At 40.4% G+C, this 19304-nt stretch overlaps 1 protein-coding gene across 5 annotated transcripts in view; it reads left to right on the top strand.

The window, feature by feature from the left end:
* TRAK1 (trafficking kinesin protein 1) overlaps positions 1–19304 on the top strand; it is a 142273-nt gene that overhangs the window by 9053 nt on the left and 113916 nt on the right. The gene's annotated exons all lie outside the window — the stretch shown is intronic.

Raw genomic sequence — 19304 nt, 5'->3', positions numbered from 1 at the left:
CTTGCAGAGGCAGACCTTGTGAATTATTTACAGCAGAGGGTGGAAGGCTTCTATGCAGCAGTCACTACCCAATTCCAGAACATTTCAGCTCTTAATCCTGATTTGTTAATGTATTTTGCATACGTTAGTAACTGGAAGAGTGTGTATGTGCCCTTAACGGTACAGAGAAGAAATGGTAATGTAAAGACTTACCGGTACATAAAACCAGTCATTTGCTGTTTCAGCCCTTGGAAGTTGAAATCATACTTGACCTAAGCATGCAGCTGACCTCCAAAACTATAACGAATGGATGTGTTTTTATAGAGTTAATTGAAAAAGTCTCAGAACATTATTTATAAAAGGCAGAATTTTAAACCAGAAGTGAGGTTTTTTAAGGTCATTGTGCTAGATTTATTGTTTCCAGCAAAGGCCTTGCTGGGGCTCCTAAGGCCCATGCCTTTTTTGGCTGCCATAAATGAAACCCTAGAGCCTACTAATCTCTCAGCTTTTGGTAACCTTTATTATGATATGCTGTACAGTTCATTGCCTTGTTTGTTTGTTTAAAAGATTCCTTACCCACTCTTCATTGCTGAAGGAATCCCAGAGTGGGCTACATTAAGATAAAACACACAAATGCATAGGCAAATAAGTCTGCAGCTTGCTTTGGAAACTTATGAGAGTTGGTTCCAGCTGTACTTGAGAAAAGCAAGGGATTTCCAAAACCAAGATCCAACAGAATAAGAAATGCAAGGTTTGTAGGTGATGCCATTTATTGAGCCAACTCTTGCTGGTGGTGCAAGAGCGTGTAAGCTTTCAAGGTAAAACATGGGGGATGGTGATTTGTGTGTGTGTCATCTGAAATCTTACGTATTCATAAACCAAAAGAGATTGGTCTTAAAGTACAATACATAGTTTTTGTTTTAATAATATTTATTCAAAAGTTACAATACAGTTACAATACATTTTCAGTCAATATATCCCTCTGGGTATAGGGCGGTATATAAATTCAATAAATAAATAATAATAATCCCCTCCACAGACACCTCTGTGATGATGATGGCATTGAAATATCCTGTTCTTCTTCAATAAAAGAGAAAAAGGTAGAGCAGATAATGTCAAAGGTATCTTTTTTGGGAGATAACTTTGATTAGTCGCTGATGGTATGTGAGGCGTTCTGATGACACATAGTTAATCTATGGAATTGGCTATCTGCAGGATGCAGTAATGGCTGCCAAACTGGACATCTTTAAAAGGGGATTAGGCAAATTCATTGAGGATAAGGGTATCAATGGCTCCTGGTCATGCTGACTGTTCTACTTCCAGTTTTGGAGATATTATGTCCCTGAATAGCAGTTGCTGGGGTGGGACAACAAGTGGGGATGGAGCTGTTGTTCTCATATCTTGCTTGCAGGCTTCTCATAGGCATTTCATTGGCCACTGTGAGAACAAGAAACAGTACTGGTCTAGATTATTAATTGACTGATTTTATTGATGCTGCAATTTCTACCATCAAAGGGATCCCAGAGTGGTCTACCTATCGTACAAATCAGGGGCAGGGAACTTCAGACCTGAGAACCAATTATGGCCTATTAGGCTTCCCAGCATGACCCTCGGGACTCTATCCAAGCCTCTCTCCTTAATCTCCCTCTCCGCCACTCCATACCCTTCTTGAATGCTTTTTTTCTGAAATCTTATATGCCTCCTTCTTATCTGGATGGAGAGAGAGGGGTATAGGTGTATATAGAAACCTCTGATTTATTATGTTTGGCTAGAATGTAACCCATTTTACAGAAAATAATTGCTTCAGTAACTCCATCCCCTTTTGTGTCAGACCCGCCCACCACTTGCATGTGACCCTGGCAGGTTGACTGCAAATGAATACGGTCCTCAAGCTGAAAATAGGTTTCCCCACCTCCAACAGCATTAATATATTAAACTAGGAATCAGGTTTCTTTTAAAATATGTATATTCCATTTAAAACCGCCCAATCATCCCAAGCCACAGTGGGAAATCTAAGTGAGAAAACCAAGCAGCAGCATTCTAGCCCAGAAGCGTGATTGTAAAGATGCTTCATTCTGCCATGCATAAAGCTCAATAAGGAGGGAGACAAATGTTTCTCTAGGAGAGGGGAGACTCCTGCAGAAGCAGTATCACAAGCAAGAAAATCCTGTTGGATTGTTTGGGCCTTTGGCTTGATCTAGGATGGGTCTTCTTATAGAATCAAAGAATTGTAGAGTTGGAAAGAACCACGGGGGTCATCTAGTCCAGCCCCTGCAATGCTGAAATCTTTTTGCCCAATGTGGGTCTCTAGCCCACGACCTGGAGATTAAGAGTCTCATGCTGTGCCCACTGAGCTATGTTTTTATGTTTGTCAATATATTGTGGCAAATTTTAAGACCTTTTAAACACTTCCTCCATATCATATGTTTCCTCGTTCTTAAAGCATTGACGTATGGCTTGTTTCATAAATAATCCTTCATAAGCTGTATCACCTTACGTTTGGTTGTGGCTATTTTTGCAAAATAGTGCTGGAGACCACTGTCGCACAGAAATGGGCTTGTGTCTAAATGTGACTTTGGCTAATGTGAGTTAAGCAAAGTTTTGTAGAGATTCTCCGTCATTTCATTCTCTGTGCCAGCTTGAGCTCTGTTGGCACAAAACTCCTATTGCTAGGACTCTTAACATCAATAAATGTTTTAATCAGGAGATAAGCTGCAATTTTAAGTTTACATTCTGCTCTAATTTCTAATTTTCTGGATGCCCATGCATCTTGTACATGTAAAAATTTATGACAAAACAAGATGTGCCAATTGGCATTCATATAGGTAGACTGTATAAATGTCAGTGTTTCTTTCAATGTGTATTGAGCTCCACAGGAATTGCAACTCTGCATCTGGAATAAAGTAACTCGAGTGTTGTGTCATTAATATTTGAATAGCAGCAGTAGGTAAGGTGTGGATTATCTCCATGCATACAGTGTTGGGGCTGGATTGTTGGTCATCTTCAGTGTCTCTGCAGAAGGTGCAGAAGTGCATCAAAAAGAGGGTCTTAAATTTTATTAGGTGCATTTTTAAACTTAAATTCTATTACATATTTTATTTATAGAAGCTTTGCGGTGTTAGGAATATAGGCCTTGCTGGCAGCTTTAAAATATTTTCTTTTTGAACCCACTCCAAGATCTGGAGAAGCAATATAAGAGTGTTAGAAACTCAGGTATATAATCTAGGTGCCAAATGGCACCTTAAACCTAGGTTGTGATCGCCGCCCAAACCTACCTAGGTTGTGATCTGTTTGCCCAAGGGGTTGGACTAGATGACCCTCGGGAATCCCTTCCATTGCTACAATTTTATGATCTCAACTATGTTGCTTGACTGTAGCTTGCTCTTGCAACAATTTACATGTCCCAGTATGCAAGAAGGAGAAACATACACACAGAGTGGGAATGGAAATGGTATTAACTGCAGACTAAGGCAGAGGTTTTTAAACTGTGGTCTGTGTGTTCCATTTGGGTGGCCTTTGGAAAGGCTGCACAGTCAAAAAATCTGTATTTATTTCCTTCATGTGATGATATAGGACTAAGATGCCCAGCAAGGGGTCCTTGATTCACGCGGCAGTGCAGAAGCACAAGACACATATCTATTGCTGCACATGAGTCAGCTGCCTCAATGGAGATGTCACTCACCAACCTGGTGTCCAGAAATCTCCACGTAGTCACAATTGGACCTGCGCCCATAGCAAAATGCAACTGGTGCAGATGTATTCTTAACCAAGGTTTGGAAGCAGGCTCTGCTCCATTCCCCAATTCCTTCCTTTCCTGTGAGCAAATTTCACCTAATATCTTAGCTTAGTTAAGTTGCAGCCGTTTTCACCTTAGGCAATCTGATCAGAGTGCACACTTCAAGCCTGTTTGGAACCCCGGGTTACACTGATACAGGGATACCTGTAGGGAGGAGCATTCTTAATTCCCCCCTTCTCTGTGTTAAATCTTTGTGTTGACAAATGCATATTTTACAGGTATTAGTGGCAGATCACTAGTGAGGTTTATCCCTCTAGAAAAACCACCAAGCATGCTAGTTATTTAACACTGGTTATAAATATTGCTGTGTAGTATGAGAGCATTTCCATGACCAAACACAGCACATTTTAGTAGTGGTTTTTAACTTCTCTAAAGTTCTTCTCGCCAGATATTTAGGTAGCCGCAGTCTTTGTTATGACCCCATTCTTTGTTCTTTGGATACTGTGGTCTGGTTTGGCTTGTTTGTCAGTATGTTGACTGGGAAGTTCTTCCCTGCTATGTGAGAATTACTTCCTACAATGTTACTAGATGATGTATTCTGCAGCTGGAATCTTAATTTGTTGTGTTAGAATTACCTGTAAGTTCTAATTTCCTGCAGGATGTATGCATTCATTAACCTGGTCTGTATTACACAATCACAGCAGACTTATTCATATATCGTCTCGATAATTCCTCTAGGAAATTTTATTGTTCATAAACTTTACCTGGCACTGCTCTTGTGACAGCAAAATGCAAGCATCATAAACGTAAGACCTATCTAGTTAGTGGGATTACAGAAATTCAAGCGTATTTGTGGAGGGGAATGCTGATTTTTAAAGGCTTCTCTTGAAAATACAAAAAAAAATCTTATTTAATGTCAGCTCTGGTTTTCAGTTAAAGTATTTAAAATATCAATTCAGTGGCACCTCTTTGAGATGACAAATTTGTAACAGCATAAGCGTTCATAGGTTACATGATTCTTCATATGAAAAACTTGGATAGTTGGCAACAAGACAGAGAATGAGATGGTTGGATGGTGTTCTTGAAGCTACCAGCATGAGTTTGATCAAACTGCGGGAGGCAGTGGAGGACAGGAGTGCCTGGCGTGCTCTGGTCCATGGGGTCACGAAGAGTCGGACACGACTAAACGACTAAACAACAACATTACAATGCAGTGTGTTTATAATCTGTATGTCAAGTACTAAGGAATGTGGGGAGCTTATAGTGATAAACTGTTCACTCAGTTTTTAAAATGGGAGAAGACTCTGTAGTGCTAGATCAACATTGTATAAATTCTTCTCCCACCTTATGCTCCTTAAGGAAGAAAATTAATAATTTTCTTACGAATGATCATTTTGGAGTGTCCTTGAAAGCTGAACTGCTGCTTTGCAAGTTACGTTGTGTTTCTGCTTTTAATACAAGATTTATATCTTTTCATCTGTTTCCCTAATGACAACATTGTTTGGACATTGTAGGCTGTTGAGGGACATTTTCAGCACAATTTATATGCTGAAATGGAGTTGTAAGATGTAGTTATTTGACACTGCAATTGTACTGTTTGTGTCAATTAAGAGACACCATTGGCCTCTAAGTCTAGTGCAGAATCTGTTGCCTTGATGTGTTGATGCTGTGGTGTGCTTATTGATAAAGAATTGTCTTAGACTTGGGGACTGTCTGTGTTAGAGAACAATAGCTTTGTCAAAACCTTAACTTTAGGCCCTGAATGGTTGATATTCTGTAGTATGCAAAAACTTAACATTATACAGTAGTTGTTTCCATCAGTAAGTTAGTGTGCTGTTTCATACTGAAGTGCAACAGTATTGTTTAAAGGGACAAATTCTGCACCATTTTAATCTTAGTGAGACTCACCCAACAGTTATGGTATGATACCACCAAGAGAAGCAGAGTCCTTTATCCTATCCATCAAAACACATTGCATTACTGTAAGGCTAAATGTATCTTGCTGCTTCTTATAGCTAAAGCAGGGCTGGCAAGCTTTGTCCTCCAGATGTTGTTCAACTTCAGATTCCATTATCCTCAGCCAATAAATAGTCCTGGATTATGAGAGTTGTAGTCAGTAACATCTGGAGGGGCCCAGGTTAGCCACTTCTGGGTTAAAGCATCTCAAGACAGAAAACTTTCCCAGGTTGTTGCAAGGCAAGCCAAGTAATCTCTACTAAGTTACAGAGCCTAAGACGCCAAAATAATTAACTTGTAAGCATTATCTCATGGCTAATCTCTGTACGTAGTAACAATAAGCCTCTTAACTGGATAAGTGTAAGTAGTAGAGTAAGTCAAAGTTTTTCTCATGAACATTGTAACTAAGGCAAGCACTTTAGTTAAAAGTTTATGTTTCATTTGTGGGAAAGGCAGTCTTTCCTTTATAACTTTCCCACTCAAATTATGAACTCTTTTGTTTAGCAAGTGGATATTCCTAAAAATGAACTAGATCTGAAGCCCAACCTGCTGCTAAGGTGGGAGGGGAGTGACCATATATATATATTTCACTAATTCTCCCAATTTGAGGTGTGCTGTTGTTACATTTTTTAAGTCGGAGAAATGATACAGAGAGAATCAGAGATGATAATGGGTGGCCTTAGTTAAAATGAGGTTTCAACTTTAGGGCTCATGGATCTAAGCCTAAGACTACTATTCTGTGTACACTTGGGCTGTAGTCGTACTCGACTGCAGAAATTGCTTGCAAATACAGTAGCAATGCGTAGGATTGCATCATTAGTTTGAATTGCAGTCCAGTCCTTAGGAATATGTACTTAAAGCTAAGTGCTATTGTTTGGTAAAAGTTGCATCCAAGTTAACATACTGAAGACTGGGCTGTAAATATTTATACTGTCCTCTGATCACAATAATCCCTATGAAGCAGGTGAAGTGAATGTTCTGTATATTTATTTCTCTTACAAATGATAGAATTTAGATCACTACAAACACACAGCCACCATATGCTGCCAACATTGGGATTGTGACGAAACTGAAACCCAGATTTTAAGTCTTTGCAGTGAGAATACAGTAATCGAAGAGTGGATAGGAGCAGGAGCACCTCAATCCATTCCTTGGCCTTATCTGCCTCGTTTTTGTAACTGATCAATATTGGAGTGACTCTTGCTTTAAACTGTCATTTTGAACACACCCAAGAAGCAGCAAAACTTACCATTAGAAATTCAGAATGTCAGAAATAAGATGATATACAATTCTAATGGGACACGGGTGGCGCTGTGGTCTAAACCACTGAGCCTAGGGCTTGCCGATCAGAAGGTCAGCGGTTCGAATCCCCACGACGGGGTGAGCGCCCGTTGTTCAGTCCCAACTCCTGCCCACCTAGCAGTTTGAAAGCACATCAAAGTGCAAGGAGATAAATAGGTGACTGGGGCTGATGGGAGTCCAGCAACATCTGCATTATTATAAGGTGATTTGAACTCCATTAGTAAAATGGGATGTAAGTTAATTGGATAAATAAATAAATAAATAATATAGCCTTCTAGAATTTAGCATCAAGTCTCTAAAACACCTCGGAGTTGAGACAAATCAAAGAACCTTTGTGATATAAAGTTAGCGGTTGTTTTCAAAAACTGGTTTTGAGACTAAAACCATGGACTTGGTTTACTTTTTAAAAAGTCTTCTCTTTACAACTTACCGCACATTACACCAGGCAAGCTTAAGTGTACCAGAGAGGAAGCTAGTGGTTGAATCATCGGGACTGAAGTAGAAGGGCATAAATAATGTGGAGAGAAAGATTCGTTGCTATTTGTCTCAGAAGGAAACTTGCAGCAATAATAATTTCACCAATACATTTATGCCACCCATAACTTGATCACTTTATTTATTGAAATAGGATTTCCTGAATTCATAAGAAATCCTCTTTCAATCAAGAAAGTGACCAATTTATGGGTGGCATTTGATTTGTGGAGGGATTGTAGACAGGCGTGTGGGCTTAAAGTAAAAGAAAAGAGGAAATGGAGCAGCTGATTAGTGTCTCAACATGAACAACCAACATGAGGTGCATGTGAAATTGCCACAGTCCACAACCATTTTGGCAGACAAAACCACTTGCTTATCAATCACAGGCATGACATAAAGCTTGCCAATAGCATGTTGATAGTTTTTATCTACTGACATGTTTGTTGAATTTCTAGCATTGAAGAGTTTTTTCCAAAAGGTGAACAGTCTTGATCTAATATCAACACTTGTAGGTGATCCAGGGATTGGAACCTTTGTTGGACAGCTATGGCTCTGAGCCACGAACAATTTAAACACACAGGTCTCAGATTTACTGTACTTTAAAACCTTTTCAGACCCACTTTCGAGCAAGCATACATTAGTCGCTAGCTGCTAATGAATTTCACTTTAGAGTGAGCTGATTTAAATGCTTATTATGCAGGATTATTAACTCCAGCGACTGGGTCACAGTTCCCATCTTCTATAAATTTTAGCTCGGCATAAAAGTGTGGCAGAATGACTGTTTTTTGGGTGGGCATTGTATGGCCTTTTATCCCCACTATTTAGGGACTCAATGTCCGTAACCTGATTTGTTGGTTTTTGGGCACTACAAGACTCTGTACTGCTTTATTACAATAAATCAACATTACTTCCCCTCTGAAATGCCCAATTTAAATGACTTGTAGACAGGCAACAAATGTATTGCGGAATTGTTTGTTAGAGGTTAAAAAATAAAAGGTACTACATAAGGAAATAAAACTGCTTTGCAGCTCACCTCCAGAATTGAAGGTTGGTGGTCAGTTCAGCTTAACTTGTGTAATAACACAAGTACAGTGGTACCTCAGGTTAAGTACTTAATTCGTTCCAGGGGTCCGTACTTAACCTGAAACTGTTCTTAACCTGAAGAACCACTTTAGCTAATGGGGCGTCCTGCTGTTGCCGCGCCGCTGGAGCACGATTTCTGTTCTCATCCTGAAGCAAAGTTCTTAACCTGAAGCACTATTTCTGGGTTAGCGGAGTCTGTAACCTGAAGCGTATGTAACCTTAAACATATGTAATCCGAGGTACTACTGTACATACAACCTGATACACATTACGCAACAAACTGTATTTTATGTAATGGCCGAATTTGCAGTTGCAAAAATCCTGTGGTTTGTCTTCTCTCTTCAGCACAATTATGTTAACTCAGTGTGCACATGTTTTTAAAATAATTGTATGACAAGGTTTTAAGGGGAAGCCACAGTAACATGTATGCAAAGGAATGCATTTTCCACAATAGGAAAATGGTTGAATATAATTTCTGCAGATTAATATTTCTATTTATTTCCCTCTGTTTTCCATGCTCATAGCTGCTACTTCTTTTACCTCTGGGAAATGAAAACAAGCTATTTAAGTGAATCAGAAGTACGATGTTCCTTTGTGCCGAGGGTTCCAGTGGAGACGATCTGTACGTCTAAGTTACTGTGGAAACCATGGCTGCCAAACACTAACTTCTTTGTGCTTTCCTCATGGACTATAACCCCAAAGAAAAGCTGTCTTCTCTTTTCTATAAGATATTTTATTAATTGGGACTCCTCAGTCCTCAAATTCTGAAAACTCCCCTTGAAGGGTCACGGTTGATGTCCAGCTGAAAAAGAGATTAAACTCAAAGCTAACTTTTTTAAAAAAGAAAGAAATTCCCACACTTTTCCTGCCAACCAGCCTTCAGTGCTTATTCCCTCCTTCATTAAGCTGTTAGCAACATAGTTGTATTTAGAAGAGTGGGGTGTTCTGTGCAGTTTTCCTGCTATCTTCCTAATTTCAGACAATAATTCATTCTGGGATGAAGAAAATTGTACTAATTCCTGCATTAGTTGCTTTTCCTAACAGAGAAGGTCATTTTAACAGTTACTCTGGGAAAGTTTTGCCTGGAGGTTGGAGTTCAGGGTGACAGACTGGAAAGTAACACAATCTTACCTCTTTGCTCACAGCCTGATACACCAAGACCTGTAGAGATCGACGTGATTATAAGCTCTTATTTACAACTCATCTTTTTGAAGATAGAAAGGGTAGAAAGATTTCCCACCATGCCCATATATATATGCACTTATTTTCTCTCAGCACAAAACTTCTTTTGCACTTAAAATAAAGTTGTATGAGAATGAATGGGTGATTCTTCAGTCCCTTTTTCTTCTCATGGTGAATTTTTGAAGGAGGAATATTCACATGATGTGGTGATGAGATCACTCTGCAGGGAACACCAGCTGGCCTATTACTAGGCAGTTTAAATGTCTGTCTTGGATGTTTTTGGGCTCTTTTCCAGACTCCTTGCATATTGTGTAATGGAGTCTGTGGAAAATGAGAGATGTCTGCCAAATGGCTTTTCCATGGAACAGATTTCCCTTGTCTTCCCCTTCCTCTTGTGCTCATTTTAGGATGGGAGTATTCTTTGTTTGTTAGAATTCAAACCCTTCCGTGTTAAATGAGAAAATCCTGGGAGTGACAAAAACAAGGAAAAAAGAGCAGTTCAAGGCAAGTCCATTGTATAGCCCCAAAGCTTCAAAGCTGGTCTGTAACCTAGATATAAGACAGAGAAATGAATGGAAATAAGTGCTATACTTTTGAATAGACCTATGGTAATTCCAATGAGCCCTGAGTTCAAAAGCATCTCCCTATAGCTATCATTGTCTGCAATTTCCTGTTGCTGGTGAGTCTACAGGATCTATAGTTTAGAGCAGGCTTTCTGGAATGCAGCCACAAAAGCCAGACATGGTCACTGAGAACAGCTGATTAGTAGCCACCAGTAACCAGTTTGCTCCATGATTCTTTTCCCCTCCGTAGAATACAACTGTTGTGGCTTTGTGTGGTTTTACTTGCCATGCCTAAAGTGGTTTGATGAGTCCAATAGTGCAACTGTGTAGACCTGTGCCACAGCTATAGCCGGAGAATATTTGGATGCAGTTATTTCTGCTCCAGTGATTGCAAGTTGTTTAGTCCAGGTGATATATTATGTGTACTTCTGAAGTTAATCAAGGAAGTGTAAAAAAAAATTACCATGCATTTTTAGGAGGGAAAAAGTGGTCTTCTATTCTATTTTCCCAGCAACAGAATGGCCTCAAATAAACAGCTCTGTCCTTTAATCAGTACCAGCTCCTCTTTTAATATTTGTCCCCATTGGCTAATAAACTAAACCTTTTGGTGACTGACCTAGTTTGTGGTGCTATTAAAATACAGGTAGCATGATCTAGCATAGGAGTTGCTGTATAAACAAGATTATAAAACAATGAACGTTTTGAGTCTCTTATCAATTCTATTGGAAATTACTTTGCTGAATGGTACTCTTATGGGGGTGATCCATAGAATTTCTGTTTATGAATTAGAATATGTGTCATTTGCTGTTTTAGAGTCCCTCTGAAAATATCAATGTCTCCTCTTGCCACACCATTGCTTTTAAAATGCAGGAGCCAGGGAAGTTTTAAAAGGATTAGTCACTGAGCATTGGCTTAAGCTTGTCTGCTTAACTGGAAAGTCTTTCTGAATAATATTCTCCTGGAAAACTGTGAAAAATGTTGCATTTTCTATAAGCCTCTGCTACTCTTTCTCCCTGAAGTGGGTGAAGTTTTGAGCAAGTGGGAATTTTTTTCACTTGGGAACAGCTGAACTAGGGAAAACGAGCCTTCTGTAATACCGAGTACAATAACAATTTATGCATAAAATGGTTTAGAATGAAAATGTTTGCAGCCGTCAGAAGAACATTTGGAGCAGCTAGGAATATAGCTGTTCTTTTGAATCCTGAATGTAAAAGTTAGGTACAGTGGTACCTCGCATTACATACGCTTCAGGTTACAGACTCCGCTAACCCAGAAATAGTACCTCAGGTTAAGAACTTTGCTTAAGGATAAGAACAGAAATCATGCGGTGCTGGCGCGGCGGCAGCAGGAGGCCCCATTAGCTAAAGTGGAGCTTCAGGTTAAGAACAGTTTCAGGTTAAGAACTGACCTCTGGAACGAATTAAGTACTTAACCCGAGGTACCACTGTAATCTTCTCTTAGTCCCCAGCTATCTGCTGGGGGGGCAGTGGACCAAGATGGAAAGGAGAAGAAAATACTATCACAGTGTATTCCTATGCCCCACAGTGAATTCCTATGCCCCACAAATAACCCAGAGATGCATTTTAAATAAAAGCACACATTCTACTCATGTAAAAACACGCTGATTCCCGGACCGTCCGCAGGCCGGATTTAGAAGGCGATTGGGCTGGATCCAGCCACCGGGCCTTTGTTTGCCTACCCATGGTGTAGAAGGTCTGCTGAGACCTCTGGTGTGAAACAATGCCTTTGTTTGCAGAAAAGCTCGTTGAGACCATTTACACAGTTAGTTGAGACAGGTTGCCCAGGGGCAAGGAAGTGGAGTGAAGCCGAAGCTTCAAAAGGTGTTCCTTAGAACAGTTTATTAAGCTCCAACATGTTTCATATTCTCTTTTTCAGCTAGTTTAGTTTCCCCTGCGGAAGAGTGATCTGACTTCAGAGACATTTGATTTATTTATTTTTTAAAAATGTATGCTGCCTTTATTCCATTGTTAATATTCAAGGAGACTTAAGAACATGTCATGAAACGTAGCATTCTTTTTGCATATGGGAATTGCAATTATAACGCCTAGATCCGCTGGGTGGAGGAGATTAGGAAGGAGTGTAGGAACATATCTTGTGCAAAGGGCCCTGCAGTCCCCTCAAATAGCTCCACAGTTGTAGGGTTGACAATAGGCCCCAAATCAGCGCTATCGGGTGATTAAGAGATGGCCTTGAATCCAGCGCTGCTCTGTTCAGAGAGGACCAAATATTGGAGATTGGAGTGACTAGTCTCCCTGTACAGTGGTACCTTGGGTTAAGTACTTAATTCGTTCCGGAGGTCCGTTCTTAACCTGAAGCACCACTTTAGCTAATGGGGCTTCCTGCTGCCGCTGCGCCGCCGGAGTACGGTTTCTGTTCTCATCCTGAAGCAAAGTTCTTAACCCGAGGTACTATTTCTGGGTTAGCGGAGTCTGTAACCTGAAGCGTATGTAACCTGAAGTGTATGCAACCTGAGGTACCACTGTATTGGAATGAATGGGAAGACAATTAAATAATAATAGATACCCACAACAAGAAAAGAGGCCACCCAGTAGGCCTGGGTGATGTATCAATACATTGTCCAGGACTGTATTGAGGGCCAGACCACAGTGGTATATTGACCCAGTGGTACAGTATATTGTGGTATATGGTGTTTTGACCTGGTGGTATATTGCCTGCCGGCTGGCACCTTGACTTCCTTCTCCGGCTGAGCAGGTGGGCTGCCTCCTTCCTCCCTGTGTCAGGCACTGGCAGCTTCACCCCGCGGGGCCTGGGCCAGTGCTCTTTCCTTTTCAACATTGTGATGTATCACTATATTGTGATGTTTAGCTGGTGATACATCATATCGCCCAGCCCTACCACCCACATGCACTTAGTTACTGTTGTATTACGGAAAAACCCTTCCTGTATCAGTTGTGACCAGCACAAATTTGATAGGGCATGCCAGGTATTTTTATGTTAATCTGCTCTTCTTGGGAGAGTTTCTGCCATTCAGCCTAGACAACACCCAACAATGTGAATCATTTGGTTTGACTCAGTAAAAGGCAGCTTCCTGTGTTTGCAATGAGTGCATTGCAAATATCCCCCCCTTTCCTTGTCACACAGTTGTCAAAGCTATTAGTGTATTTTTGCAGAAACTTTACTGTCTGGCAAGGTGCATCATGTTGCTCAGTCTTCAGAAGAAGCTACCCCTCAGGCCCTGCATAGGCAGTTACTGCATTCCAGGCTCTCTTTAATAATTCGCTGGTAATTGTTGCTTCCTGACTTACTCAGTACAGTAAATGTATTCAAGCCTAACAAGACTGTGTTCATTCCTGAGCAATGGGCCGTTAACTGTTCCATTCTTCCCCAGTGATGATCTGATTAATAATTAGAATGTTTTTGTGACAGAAATCAAACACTGTGTTTTGATTGGCGAGATAATATTCGCTGAGAGCGGATGGTCAGAGTTGGCATAATATCACTCAGCCTGCCACATTATTATGGTAAGCTGTTAGAATTCAGGTTCGTGCCAAGCTTGCCAAAAAGGCATCGGAAAAGCTCGCAACGACTTTTGAATCATAAAATAGTGAAAAGGATAAAAATCCTTGTCTTAATGAGAATGTTAAAGCAGCAATATTTTTAAAATGTCTCTAAACCAAATTTTATCTGAGACCACCCACCCGCTTTGGCTCAGTTTAATTATTTAATCACTGCCCCGCATCCCTTAGCCACAATTGCTCTCTACCCAAATCCTTTACTGATGTCCTGGCAGTAGTATATTACAATCATGTGTGATAAAATTCTACTTTCTTTCAGAGTTGAAAGAAAACTTAGGCTGCCCGCAGACAGACAGCCCCCCTTCCACTTATGTGCATTCCACTTGTGCACAGCCATGTGTGTCTCTATGAAACAAACAAAAAAAAAATGTTTGGAACCAGGAAATGGCACCAAAGTGGGAGAGAGCTGGAGAGCAGGGGTAAACAGCTTGCACAGCCTCTCCGAGTATCTCTCCTCCCCCCCCCTCCTTCACTTGCTTCCTGGCAATATAAATTCTAATTCTAATTGTTATTGTTGTTGTTGTCTGGGGGATGCTCCACCCCTGCGCCTGCCTTCCTTCCCCCTCCCTCACTTGCTCACTCATGTCAGTTTTGTTCCTTGGGCAGTATCCAAGAATCCCTCTGCCCTCCAACAACCATTGCCCTCTCCCACAAGCAGACAGCAACATTATTTCTTGGAGGTGGAACAGAAACTAGATAAAAAGAAACAGTCTCCATCAACTTCCAATACTAAAATGGAGAGTGCCAAGAGGCCCCACAGTGGCGCTGGGCACTGGGACCCACCCACCCACTGACCCCCAGGTCAACGAGGGAGTTGGGCAGGATAGCCGCTTCAACAGCCTCTCTCAACAGCACCCTCCCCACTTTATGCAATTTCATGTGTATGCACAGAGTATAAGTGTGGGATTTCTGTGCTCAGAAAGTTCACATCACCTAGATCAGTTAATTGTTGAAAGAGGTTAAATAATCAGGCTATACTTTGCGCCTCCTGAATGGGAAGAATAGGTGAAGATCCTACAGTATTTATATAGAATGCATTGGAGCTTGTGCAGTTATAGATACAACAAACTTTCTTGATGGCAACATATGATGAACATAAACTGATGGTTCCAGTTACAGATAGGTAGCCGTGTTGGTCTGCCATAGTCAAAATAAAAAAATTCCTTCCAGTAGCACCTTAAAGACCAACTAAGTTAGTTCTTGGTATGAGCTTTCGTGTGCATGCATCGTGTGTATCTGAAGAAGTGTGCATGCACACGAAAGCTCATACCAAGAACTAACTTAGTTGGTCTTTAAGGTGCTACTGGAAGGAATTTTTTTATATAAACTGATGGATTCATCTACGTCATTCTCCTTTGATTTCCTTGTGATTTGGAGATTATTTCAGATGACGCTAACAATGAAAGCCATTGTAATGTTTCTTAAGGTTGTTGGCTTATACTCAGTTTACATTTTGGCGAAGATTAGTACTTTGTTTAGTTTGACCCACAAAGCTGTCCAGAGACTGCTCTAGCAGCCGATTGCCATCTGTAGCTGCCAGATTCTATCTAGGCTGAAGGCCTAAAATTTTACCTTCCACAGCTGTTGCTATTAGAGGCTAGGGAGTCACCACAGGCTCAAGTATTGGACCTTATTATCCACTAAATACATGTTCAATTCTGTAAGAAACCTGCATAATTGAACACAGCCAGCCAGCCTGCCCGCCTTATGTCCTACTTCTTATTTCAAAGATACTTTGCTGTGTCCCACTGCCTTTTCTTTTTAAAGAAGCTTTTGCTTAGTAATGGGGCACCCGAATATGTAACTTTAAAAATTATACTATGGACATGGAAATAAGTTACCGGTAGTTCTTAAAAAGCATTCTACAGTTTAGAAAATTTAGGGTTTCATGGATGTCATTCTGGTGCCTTTTTGTTGCATACAGTTATAATTAAATTTACCGAAGAGAGGAAAATTGTTTTAGAATCAAGAGGTTGTACACTGCAAGTAAACCCTAATTGTAAATGTATATGGTACACTTCTAAATATGGTACACTAGCCAGTAGCCAAACCATAGTGGCACCTCCGGATGCTGCACCCCCCTGCAATCCCTACACAGATCTGGCTGGCACAGGGCACAAAACCACAGCTCGCCCCTATACACGAAGCCAAGCCAGAGCACAACTAAGTGCAGTACAGCCATCTTCTCAGAAAAACTCTTCACAAGCTCAAGAGATCAAGACACGAAAGCTTTAGCAACTAATCCACACCTAATGACCCTCCTAAGTGGTACTCAGAATATCACTCAAGTAATCACTCAAGATATCCCTCAAGTAATTAATGAACAAAAGAAGAAAAGGCACATTAACCTGGGAACTTCCTCTCTGCCCAGAACGTTGGAGGCTATACACCACACCCCCTCAACAGTATTTATAGGAACTCAAACACTGAGACCCTGCTCTGTTCTAGTAACAAGAAGCCGAAAGCACCAGCCTGAAGATGACGAGTGAGACCTCGTCGAAACGTCGCCTAGACACCCCAACTCTTACACGGGAAGACACCCGAAGACACCAAAACCTACACTTCTAAATCTATATATACACTCATGTATTGCAATTATTCTTAAAATGCTTAGTGGTTTTGCAGTTTGAGGCATGGTCTGTTTTAATGCATTCAGTTCTCTACATTTTAATCCAGAGAGAGCTTAAATACGATGTAGAGTTGACCTACTGCTTCTTAAAGTGTTATAAATCACCTGTCCTAGTCACTATTGCTGGAATTTATTAGTTTATTCATTAGTAACACATTAGCAGGCATTAAGCGTTGACAAAGCTCCATTTTCACTCTGAATAGTTTGCCTTGGAGATATATATATATGATTCTGACATTGAAAATGGAACTTTCATATAGACTTTTTTGCAGGTATTTTATCTCAGTTGATTAAGTGACAAATGTGGTCTTGGTTGGTACTCTTAAAATTGTATGCCGCCCTACACTCATAGATCTCAGAGCAGATCACAACACAACATCAATCCAATACTGTCTTCTTCCTATGGTATGGTATTTGCTATTGATTTACAAGTGGTCTTTTCATGTTATGAATAGGAGAATATTATATAAGATTAAGTATGGAGTGGTTTAGCCAGCATTCAAGCAGATAATCTTTCTCAGAGTAAGTAATTTTCTTTCAGGATCCTGTTGGTTTCGTTGAGGCTCATCTTAAGTGCTCTAGTAACTTACTGTTACACAAAAGGGTAGTTGGAATTTAATTTGGCAGCCATCTTACTTCCCTAAGTAATATTGCTTCAGCTATTTTTCTTTAGGCTGGTGTCCAGTTAGACTTGGTGGTTCTTCGAATTGGGAGGATATTTGCTGCATGAACTCGAGAGGATTGCATTTGAGCAATCTCTTCTTACGGAATGTAGGTCAAGCTTAAGTAATTCATGACTGAGATAATTTGGAAAAAATTTAGGAGAAAACATAAAGGAAAGTGTGGTTGTAGTCTTAACACATATTTAGGTATGTTGCATTTGAGCTCAGTGGGACTTGTTTCTGAGGAAACATGCATAGGATTTGGCTGAAAGACAGATTAGTTATGAGAGAACTCCCTGCTTTAGGAACTGGTCAACTGGGTGTTCATAAACTAAGACTGAATCCTAACTGGGCAAAGGACTTCTGAGTGGGTAGTTCTAGGGTCAGTGAATTGGTTAAACACCTTGTTCTGGATGGGGTGACACTCTCCCTTAAAGTTCAGGTGCATAGTCTCAGGTATTCCTTGATCCAGCTTTGTCACAAGAAGCCCAATCATTCATTTTATTTGTATGGTTAAAACCATGCTCAAGCTATTTTACAACATATTTTAAAAAAATACATAAGTAAAGTAGTCATAAACAATAAATAAAATGTCAAAAAGTATACAACCAAATCGAACAAGTTCCACATGAATCATAGGATACAAAATAAAGATGCAAAAATTAACAGCAACAACCACACCACCAGCAACCCCCCCCCCCAAACAATACCCAAGCCTATATAGCTTCAGAGGCATGAAGTGCCTTTGCCAAGCTCTGCCTGGTTTACCCACCATGGCTGTTCCTGAACAAAGTTAACCAATCCCAGCGATCCATAATCTGTTAACTTCCCATTTGGATTCCTTTAATACACTTTACATGGGGCTACCCTTGCTTTTCTGTACATCAGTCAGAAAAGTTGCATGGACGGTAAAACTTAGCTTAGTTAAGTTCCTAGGTAACTCAAGAGTGGCTGGTGAGAGCCATGCGGCTGAGCTGGAGCAGCCAGCTCAAACCTCGTCACATGCCAAGTTTCTCAGGTAGACTGGGGAAGGGAACAAGGGCTTGATTACCTATTTCCTCCCAGGTAAGGGGTAGTGACATAGCTAAACCTGGTAGAACATCATACTGGATGGTTTTAACTCCTTCAGAGCTATTCCACCTGGTCTTCAGTTTGAATTAGCCTGATCCTCTATTCCCTTTTTCCCTTTCCTCTTCTATGAAGAAACCCTTTCTGGGACACCCCCCCCCCATTTAAATTCTTCCCTGGTCTCCTTGCTAGCCCTATTGGACCAACTTAGCCAGTTAGCCCTGGTGATCATTTGATGTCTACTGACTGGGTCCCCCCCCCCAAATGACCCCTGAATTTCATGTTGTATTTTATGCTGTTTTAAAGTTGCATTTTAATCAATGTTTTATATTTGCTGTTAGCCACCCTGAGCCCGGTTTTTAAACCAGGAAGGGCGGGGTATAAATAAAAAAATATTATTATTATTATTATTATTATTATTATTATTATTATTATTATTATTATTTCTTCTTCTTTGGCAATCACTTGTAGCCGAGTAAGATTGTCTTCCATAAACATGGTTTTAACAATGAGTCCGTAAGTGACTGTGGAGGCCATTTCTGGATCCACACATCCTTCCACAGTGGGGACATTGGTTTCCGGGTGGATCACGGTGTGGATTTGTCAAGCGTGCCTTCCTCCTAGCATGTTTCTTCCTTGCGTCCTGAGTTCCAGTGTCTTCAAAGCCCATGACACCATTATTATTAGTAGTATTAGTATTATTAGTATTTAATGCATTAGTTAGACTTGAGCATGTTGGTTATATGTGGCTGGTTATCCCGCAGGAATAACCATTCCTGTGGCATAGCACAGGTGACATAGCATGGGTCCTTTTCTGTGGTGGCGTCCTGACTCTGGAATGCCCTCCTGCTGTAAATCTGACCAGCACTGATACTTTGTTTCAGTGCCAAGTGAATACTATCAGTTTGTCCATGCATTTATGGGCTGTTAACTGCTGCTGAATTTTGGGATGTTTTGTGATAGAACTTTTCAACACTGTTTTTATCTGCTTTAAATTGCCTAGAATTCTTAATGTTTTACACATGCTGTAATGCACCTTCAGATCACATGATAAATGTGGACTAAAATTGTACTTAATAACATTTATATCGTTGCAAATTCAAATTTTGTGTT

The sequence above is a fragment of the Podarcis bocagei genome (genome assembly GCF_964188305.1).
Source record: "Podarcis bocagei genome assembly, chromosome: 12".
Lineage (NCBI taxonomy): Eukaryota > Metazoa > Chordata > Lepidosauria > Squamata > Lacertidae > Podarcis > Podarcis bocagei.
This window is presented reverse-complemented; position numbering and strand designations above follow the sequence as displayed.